Source organism: Brachyhypopomus gauderio, chromosome 7, assembly GCF_052324685.1.
Source record: "Brachyhypopomus gauderio isolate BG-103 chromosome 7, BGAUD_0.2, whole genome shotgun sequence".
NCBI classification, from domain to species: Eukaryota; Metazoa; Chordata; class Actinopteri; order Gymnotiformes; family Hypopomidae; genus Brachyhypopomus; species Brachyhypopomus gauderio.
Window position 1 is genome coordinate 18,599,858 of NC_135217.1, and position 9,085 is coordinate 18,608,942.

Consider the following 9,085-nt stretch of genomic DNA (forward strand, 5'->3'; position numbering starts at 1 on the left):
AAGAAGATGGAGGAGGTGGAGAAGGTGGAGGAGATGGAGGAGGTGGAGAAGGAGAAGAAGATGGAGGAGGTGGAGGAGATGGAGGAGGTGGAGGAGATGGAGGAGGTGGAGGAGATGGAGGAGGCATTGCTGCTGGCCTTACCTCCTGATCAACAACAGCGCAGCGGCTCATTCTGATGACAGCAGCAAGTTCCTAAAGGACCCAGGTGAGGCTTTTCAGAGCAATGAAGGACAGTTAGAAATAACACCACCCACTGCCTCCCGCGTGCTCTTTTACACCAACAAAGAGACCTGAATTGCCCCTGAAAGTCACTAAAACCCATTTGCTACTATTAAATCCATCAGTGTGGCACATCATATTATCTTAGCGCCATTCTCTAGGGCCACTGGGGCACATTTATTCTTGCTCATTTTAATCTAACAATCTGACAGGGTGTTATAAAATCTCCCTTAATGCCAGTGTTATACCACTACCCTGTTCTATTTGAAAGTGGCTCTTCCTGAAACACGAGACTTGTATGCTGAAAGACAAACTGACACAGCTCTCCAGAGCCAAGGATCCTGTCACACAAGGGCCTCAGTGGTGAAGAAGGAAGGATCACAGAGTCTATTAAAATGCACTCATAAACAAACACCAGCTCACAGCTCCTTTTTGACACGCCTTGTGCCAAATAAATAACACAGGTGACATGCAACACATGAATGCAACGCGTGCATGCAACACGTGCCGTGGGGGCAGCAGCTTTATTAAGGTTACCGACTGTGCTAATGCCTTTACAGAGATGTTGTATGGTAGTCAGGCTCTTTGTCCTCTACCGGTCTAAAAGAAAATGTAGCCAGAGTCTGAGATGATCTCTAAATGTCCCAGTCATGGAACATGACAAAGAATCCATTCTGTGTAACAAGGAGAAGTGTTGAGAGGGAAAATAGAGTATTTAGCTGTCCATGTTAACCTAAAAAAACTCAAAAGTACTCAAATAAATTAGGATTACTATTCTTTCAATAAATGACAGATTATCTTCAACTGCTGTTATGAATATATACAGTATAGGATAAGCTGCTGTTATTAATATATACAATATAAGGTAATCTGCTGTTATTTATGTGTACAGTATAAGTTAATTTGCTGTTGTTCTCTTCACTATAGGAGATTTAGTGAAGAAGGTTTTCAGTGTCCTGACTGCTGTCAGTGTGATAACTAGCCTGTTCAGCATTGTCGGTGCCTTGGGGGTCTGTTAACGATACTGTCTGTTAAAGAAAAGAGAGGTTTTGTGTTTAGATAAATCAATGGTAATGATGCTCACATTTAACGTGCTCAGATTCTAAAGCCAAATGACAGCTGATCTATCATTTCACCTTCTCCACAACACATAAGGAGACACAGGACAGGTTTGGATCAACTGAAAAGTTTGGTCAAGACACCACTTCAACTACAGCATGGTATCCTTTTAATTATTACCATTCTTGCATTCATTCAAACCTCAACTCCATTAAATACCTTGTAGGAATTTTGCAGTCAAATGAGGCGCATACAAAGTTGAACAAGATAGAGACTTCAGATTTGCCCTTTATACATTACATCCGGTTAAATTACAAGGTTATCAGACATGAACATTCTTGCCCTATTAGATCTGAAACAATAGTTTCACTACAACCAAAATGATCTTTAAAAGAAGTACAATCTAATATCAACCACTTAGCATTACATTTGTCCTGGGCCTCATCTGTCTGTAAAGTAAGCCTGTATGTAAGCGTTCAGACAAACTCACGGCCATCATGCAGTCTTCGCCCCCATGACATCGCTGTCCATTCAAACCACCTTTCTGGTCAGTGGAGTTTAATTGCTTTGCACCTTGGTCTGTAAAAATAGGTCACTGTGCAGAAAAAAAATCACATTCCTCCAATGGTGGACCATACATGAGAAATGAATAAATCTGAGGAAATGTGGCTTGATTTCAGCCTCTGAGAGCATCGCTGGTCATGGAGGAGAAACCCCACTGAGGGGTGGCAGATTCTGGCCTGCATGGAGGCGGTGCACCTGCCCCTTGAACAGTGGGGGGTGGGTTTAGTGGGGCAAAACCTGCTCGCAGGGCAATACTTAGATTTACAATTTCAAAACAACCAATACCTTTGTATAAAGCTGGTCCTGTCATAATACAATAAGACACACCAAGAAAGCAAGTGTGTGTGAGCGTGTTTGCATGTGTGTGCGTGTGTGTTTTGGCTGGGCTCAAGTCCACTTTCTCATTGCCTAAGGAGGTTTATTTTTTGTTAGTGTGTGTGTGTGTGTGCGCGCGCGTGTGTGTGTGTGTGTATGTGTGTGTGATATTTCCTCATAAAATACACCGCTTCACACTGCAGCACAGGATCATCCATAGTCCCTGTGTCTCAGTGGTGAGCCCCAGGAAGGCTTTTATCAGGAGTGCAGCTTAGACTAATGCTTAAGTGGCAATGCACAGAAGGTTATATTTTAAACTACATTTGAATTCTTAGGAAATTCCCTTTGGACTGATCTGGATGGCTGCATGGGCCAGATAACAGCATTTATTTAGCCTTATAACATTAGCAGCCATGTACACAAAATTCTAGGTATTCCTATAGAATTGACAATCCTTATGTCACAGCTGGACATTTCAGGGGAAAAGTGTTTCAAAAAGCAGCATTCTGGCCCGAGTGCACTGTGGGATGGAATCTACCAGTGATATATTCAAGAAAATAGAGCAGTTACCACAGCATGATATATACCTTGTTTATTCAGGGTATTATTCTTACGTATGGGCTGCACCATGACCAACACCGCCCTCTTATGAAGGACAGAGGAACTTCATCCACAGGGATGGAGCCAACACTCCCCCAGAAGACTCTCAGTAGGCTGCTTGAAGCAGAGCTAACCCCATAGAGGACCAGAAATAGGCCATCCTGCTGAGACACATCAAGGCTAGTGCATTTCAAGAAAAATCCAACCTTTCACATAATCAATTTGCAAGACATTTTTTATATATAAGAGATAACAAAATGAAGATATTAAGGTAATTGATAGTAATTATAGCACCTGGAATCTCTTTCTCCTTAACATTGTATTTAAAGGCTTACAGCATCTTCTACATCAGTTCATCTTTCATCTGTTTTTCTCTTCATTATTTTTTCACACCTTTCATTTTCAACCTGTCCACATTACTTGACATAAGGCAGGTGTGATTGTGTGCTGTGTGTGCAAACCTGCTAAGGTCTCCACACCTCAGCTACTAACACGATCACATGGCATCTTTCACTTGAAAACAGAATCCTAAGACCCTCTAAAACTGGCTCCTAGGTTTTTATTCTTCTAATTACAATTCTTCCCATTTGCATTTTAAAAATTCTCATTCTGCAACATTTTCAATGGGAAGACAGTAAGTGTATTATTACATATCTATCTCCATCTCTGTTTGATTCAAATAAGGTGATGTGACACAACGTGATGATCCGGTTTGAGGAGATGGGGTGAAAAATTGGAGCTGGGCAATGCACTATGGGAAACCCAGGTCTTTTCAGGCTGATTTTAAGTCCTCTTAAATCTCATCGGAGGCGCTGAGCCCTGGGCGGATGTAGCTGTGGAAACATATCAAACAGTCACACCCTGAACCACATGTTTAATTGAAACTGGTCTTGGAAAATCTGGGTAGAGCACACTTGGGAGCAGCTGTAAGGCTGTGGGGTTCTGGACATCTGCCCCGGACCAATTTCAGCTTCCCTGGTTCCCCCTCTCTTTCATCACAACTCCTCTGGTTCCTCTTTCATCCCCTATCCATCCCTCCCTCCCTCCGCCCCTCCCCATCCCCCCATCAGTGCACGTTTGATCTCTTATCCTCTATCTCTATTCAAACAGCTGCAGGTTTTTGACAGTTCTCCTTTGAAAAATGCTCTTCAACCAACAATGTGACTGTCTTTTTTTTTTTAAACATTGTCTCTCCAAGACCTTGAACATTCATTGCTAGGCTTCCTGACAAAAATGAGCCTCACCTTCAAGAACTCTGGTGTTTTAACTCATCTCCTTTAAACCCCATTAAATTAAATTTCCATTCATAATTCACCCTTCCCCCACTGACTGGCCCCCAAAGAGACCTAATGGACTATTCCATCTCCAGGTACAGTCCAGCAACCGGGCCTCCCTCAACCCGTTATGAGTCAGCAAATGAGTGACCAAAGTAGCAGCGGCACTGATGAGAGAGTAGGAGAACTGTCTTTGCACACACATCAGAACTGACCACAAGGAGAGCTTAGCTGACTCAGAGAAGCACATGCACCCCCCCCCCCCCCCCCCCCCCCCCCCAGCTGGGCTGAGCTAACAGGAGATCTAGTATCTTTTTCATCAGTCTGCCTGGCAGAGAGCACATTGGTCTGAGGTCATGACCCATGCTAGAACGCTCTCAAGGAACTGATACGGCCCAAACTGCAGCCATAAAAAAATTAAATCACCAAAATATATATATACAAACCATCACCTTGTGTCCGCATGTGCTTTTTGAACCTTGTTCTCCTAAAGACACTTATAGGAACCAGTTCTTGTCTAATAGTGCTCTAGAGTGGTGTAGAGTGGTGAAGCTGCTCAGATGGTGTAGACACGAAGTAGAAGGTGTAGACACTATCTACACTGAACTCAACTTCGTGGCCGTCTCCTCCATTGAATGGGATGCCATCCCAACATAGACATTCCAATTACTGACAAAGGGTGACTTAAACCAAATGTAATAAACGCAGTAATGTACAGGTGCATCTCAAATTAGAATAAAAAAAAATCATCAAAAAGTTAATTTAATTTTTTTTATACACATATATAATATAGATTCATGACAGAGTGATCTATTTTAAGTGTTTATTTCTGTTAATGTTGATGATTACAATTTATAGCCAATGAAAACCCAAAAGTCATTATCTCAGATAATTTGAATATTATATAAAATCAACTGAAAAAAAAGGATTTTAGTTCAGAAATGTTGGTCTACTGAAAAGTATGTACAGTTAATACACTCAATACTTGGTCAGGGCTTCTTTTGCATTAATTACTGTAAAAATGTAGCGTGGCAGGGAGGCGATCACCCTGTGGCCCTGCTGAGGTGTTATGGAAGTCCAGGTTGCTTTGATAGCAGCCTTCAGCTCATCTGTGTTGTTGGGTCTGGTGTCTGTCATCTTCCCCTTGTCAATACCCCATAGACTCAATACCCCAGCCAATCAAGCTCAGTGATACTGTGGTTATTAAACCAGGTACTGGTACTTTTGGCAGTGTGGACAGGTGCCAAATCCTGCTGGAAAATGAAATTTCTATATCCAAAAAGCTTGTCGGCAGAGGGAAGCATGAAGAGGTTTAAAATGTCCTGGTAGACGACTGCGCTGACTTTGGTCTTGATATAACACAGTGGACCTACAGCAGCAGATGACATGGCTCCCCAAACCATCACTGATTGTGGAAACTTCACCTCAAGCAGCTTGGACTGTGTGCCTTTCCACTCTTCCTCCAGACTCTGAGACCTTGATTTCCAAATTAAATGCAAATTTTACTTTCATCTGAATACAACACCTTGGACTCCTGAACAACAGCCCAGTTATTTTTCTCCTTGGCCCAGGTAAGACGCTTGTCTCTTGGTCATGAGTGGCTTGACACAGGGAATGCGACAGTTGTAGCCCCATATCCTGGATACGTCTGTGTGTGGTGGATCTTGAAGCTCTGACTCCAGCAGCGGTCCACTCCTTGTGAATCTCCCCCAAATTTTTTATAGCCTTTTCTTGACAGTCCTTTCAAGGCTGCGGTTATCCCGGTTGCTTGTGCACCTTTTTCTACCACACTATTTCCCTCCACACAACTTTCCATTAATATGCTTGGATTCAGCACTATGTGAACAGGCAGCTTCTTTAGCAATGACCTTTTGTGGCTTACCCTCCTAGTGGAGTGTGTCAGTGTCTTCTGGACATCTTTCAAGTCAGCAGTCTTCCCCATGATTGTGTAGCCTACTGAACCAGACTTAGGGACCATTTTAAACACTTAGGAAGTCTTTGCAGGTGTTTTGTGTTAATTATTCTAGTTTTCCGAGATAAATAACTTGAAATAGGTTTGCCATGAATCTATATATGTGTTTCACTTTTTGTATTGAATTACTGAAATAAATGAACTTTTGATGATATTCTAATTTATTGAGAAACACCTGTATGTACACACACTACTTCATCAGCATGCACATATGATGAGACATCTAATAAAGTTAGTCTAGTATGATCTAATGACATTTCTTCTCTTTTATAGCTACCTACACATTGAGTCTCTTCTAAAGTTTCAGGTGTTACTGCAGACCTATTGATGTGTTTGGATGTCCAATCATCTATACAAGAACTGGCAAAAAAAAACACACCCAGTATCACCTCTGTGTGCACCTACAGCAACTTTGGACACTGGGTTTCTAAAGGTTCATAAAAGTGATAAATGTTCTGATAAAACTTTTATCACAGATTGGCTCATGGAGACCTGTGCCAAATGTGTTAGTCTATAGCACTGCAGAAGAGACACCTGCCAGTGTGCTTGGCTCAGGCAGGCAATCGTGTTGAAGAACATTATACATAAGTGCTAATGCACCAGCAGTCAGATCCTGTAGAGGTTTAGGACATTCTGGATTTATTCCATAGAACCAAAGGTTATTAATTTTACTAGTCAATGGTTGAAGAACCAGAGCATTGATAATATGTGACATCAGCACATTCGACGGTGGGGGCAAAAAGCAAAAGCGAGCGCGTCAGAGGTGGGGGGGGGGGGGGGGGGGGGGGGGGGTTAGTGGGGTGGGAGGAGCCTAGCAGAGCACACGAGCCACAGAGTAGAGATGCAATCAAACGCTCAATTAGACTGATGAACATCAGCTCACACGCCATCCCTCAGGGGCTCTACATGACACACACACCACACAACAACGTATCGTTTCCAGGCTCTGCTTACAGATGTGCTACACACCACACACTTGACCTACTATCTAAATCTCAGATATTCACACACACAGAGGCTCTAACATGGAATAAATGTGAAAGATTATGAATGTAAAACTTCACTTGACTTGAGTGAGTGTGCTCGCGTTAAATGTGCTCACAGCCAAAGACCAGATCGTCAATAAGAGAATAAGAGAAGCTGATTGGTGGAGAAAGAGGAGTGCTTAAATGTTTCCGTCCATGTAGCTCTCCTTCTCTCCACAGATTTATTTTCTGTCTGCATAATTACTCATGTACGGAAGTGAGGGCGCGCGCGCCACACACACACACACACACACACACACACACACACACACACAGAAAGCGAGGCAAGCTTGACTAAGCCAGCGTAAAATGGCATGAACACAATCAGAAAAGCCAACAACCAAAACAAACACCAAACAAACCATATGACTCATGCCTCTTCTCCGTCCCTGTGTGTGTGTGTGTGTGTGTGTGTGTGTGTGTGTGTGTATTAGAACTGGAGCCAACAGCAGCACTCCCAAACGGCGCTCCAGCACTCACTGGGCAGACGGCTCTAGCTCCAGGTGAGCCCTTCACTGCGTCTCTCAACTGCCACATAAAAGCTTGTAAACACTGCCTCATTAAGTCAAACAACGGAACATTCACCATGGTGGGACGTCTGAAGCACGGATAACCACTTCCATCAAGCAGGCGTAGCTTGCCGTAGGCTGTCAGAGCACCCAGTTTACAAGCAGAGGTGCAGGTCGTGGTTAGGAAAAATTCCACGTTCCACCTTTTAGAAGGTGAGTGCTAGGATGCAGTGCTAGTCATGATTATCTTACCGAAGAGAGAGAGAGCTTTCTCACTACTGAAAAACCAGAATTGGGTTATAATTTAGCAATACACTGTCCAAATTATGTCATTTGTATGACTTTTAGGCTAGCAGAATGAGACCAGTGTGCACACGCACCGGTGCTGTCACCATACTGGTGTTGTGTTACCCGTTCTGTTTTCAGTGTTTAGTCTGGGATTCTTCCACCTTTTAGCCGGGCTTGGACACCCCATCATTCTTGGGCTGAGGGCCACAGAAGCCTGCGTGAGACTCCTTGCCCTTTAGGGCCCACTCACCAGATCACACACACGTGACTTTAATGCGTAACGCTGCCAGGAGTTCTCCTCCCACACTTCGCTTCGAGAGCTGTTCTCTTTGACCAGACACTTTGCTTCTAAATCTATTTAAGTGCTTCTACAAAACAGGACCAGTAGAGGTGTAAAGCTGTTGATGATTTCAGCACTGGTAGCATGACACCAGTTATAGGGTCCTGGATCGGAGAAACCAGCAAGAACAAAGACTTGCATCAACATAATCTAGCAACAAACATAGTATTAAAAATTATACTACTTCTATATTTTGCCACATATTATTTGATTATAACTTCTTATTTATAAAACAACATCATTACTGTCTGTCACGGTTAGCCCCGCCCCTACCTGTCACTCACGTTTTCTGTCATTGGTAGTCTCTCCTCATGTTTTGTAACCCGGCCCCATCGTTATTGTACTCAGGTGTTTCGCTTGCAGTCTGGTGTATTTAAACCCAGTGTGTAGTCTGGGCTGATCATTGCTTTCTGTACAGCCTCTTGTGTTAATGTGTTTTTGAAAGTTAATACGATTTGTGCTTGTTTGTCTAAGTATGTCTCTACGTGTCAGTTATGTTCATGTTATATGACCACTGCCTGCCTGTACGACCCTGATTTTGGACTTACCTTTAATAAATCTCACTCTTCTCAGCGACAGCGTCTTTCAGAACAGCGGCCCAGGTTCATAGGGTTCTCCTCATATTTTTAGGTCTTCCCCATCAAATGCCCTTGAAGTGGCCCACTGCCTTCACAAAAGCACGTGGAGTATGAAGTAGCACAGTTTCGGGGTTTCGGCTTCTCGTTGGATAGTTTGCATTGGAAACGTGCCCCAAGCTGGATGTAATATGCTCAGAAAGCACTTCAAGGTTACAGGCTAAAACGTGTTGAAGACTATTTGATACAGTCAGTGTAATAACAGTAATGAACCAGGGAATAAACACATATTAGCCCTCATTTTTACACCTAAAAAGAGGTGAAAATGTATTAAAGCGATCAGC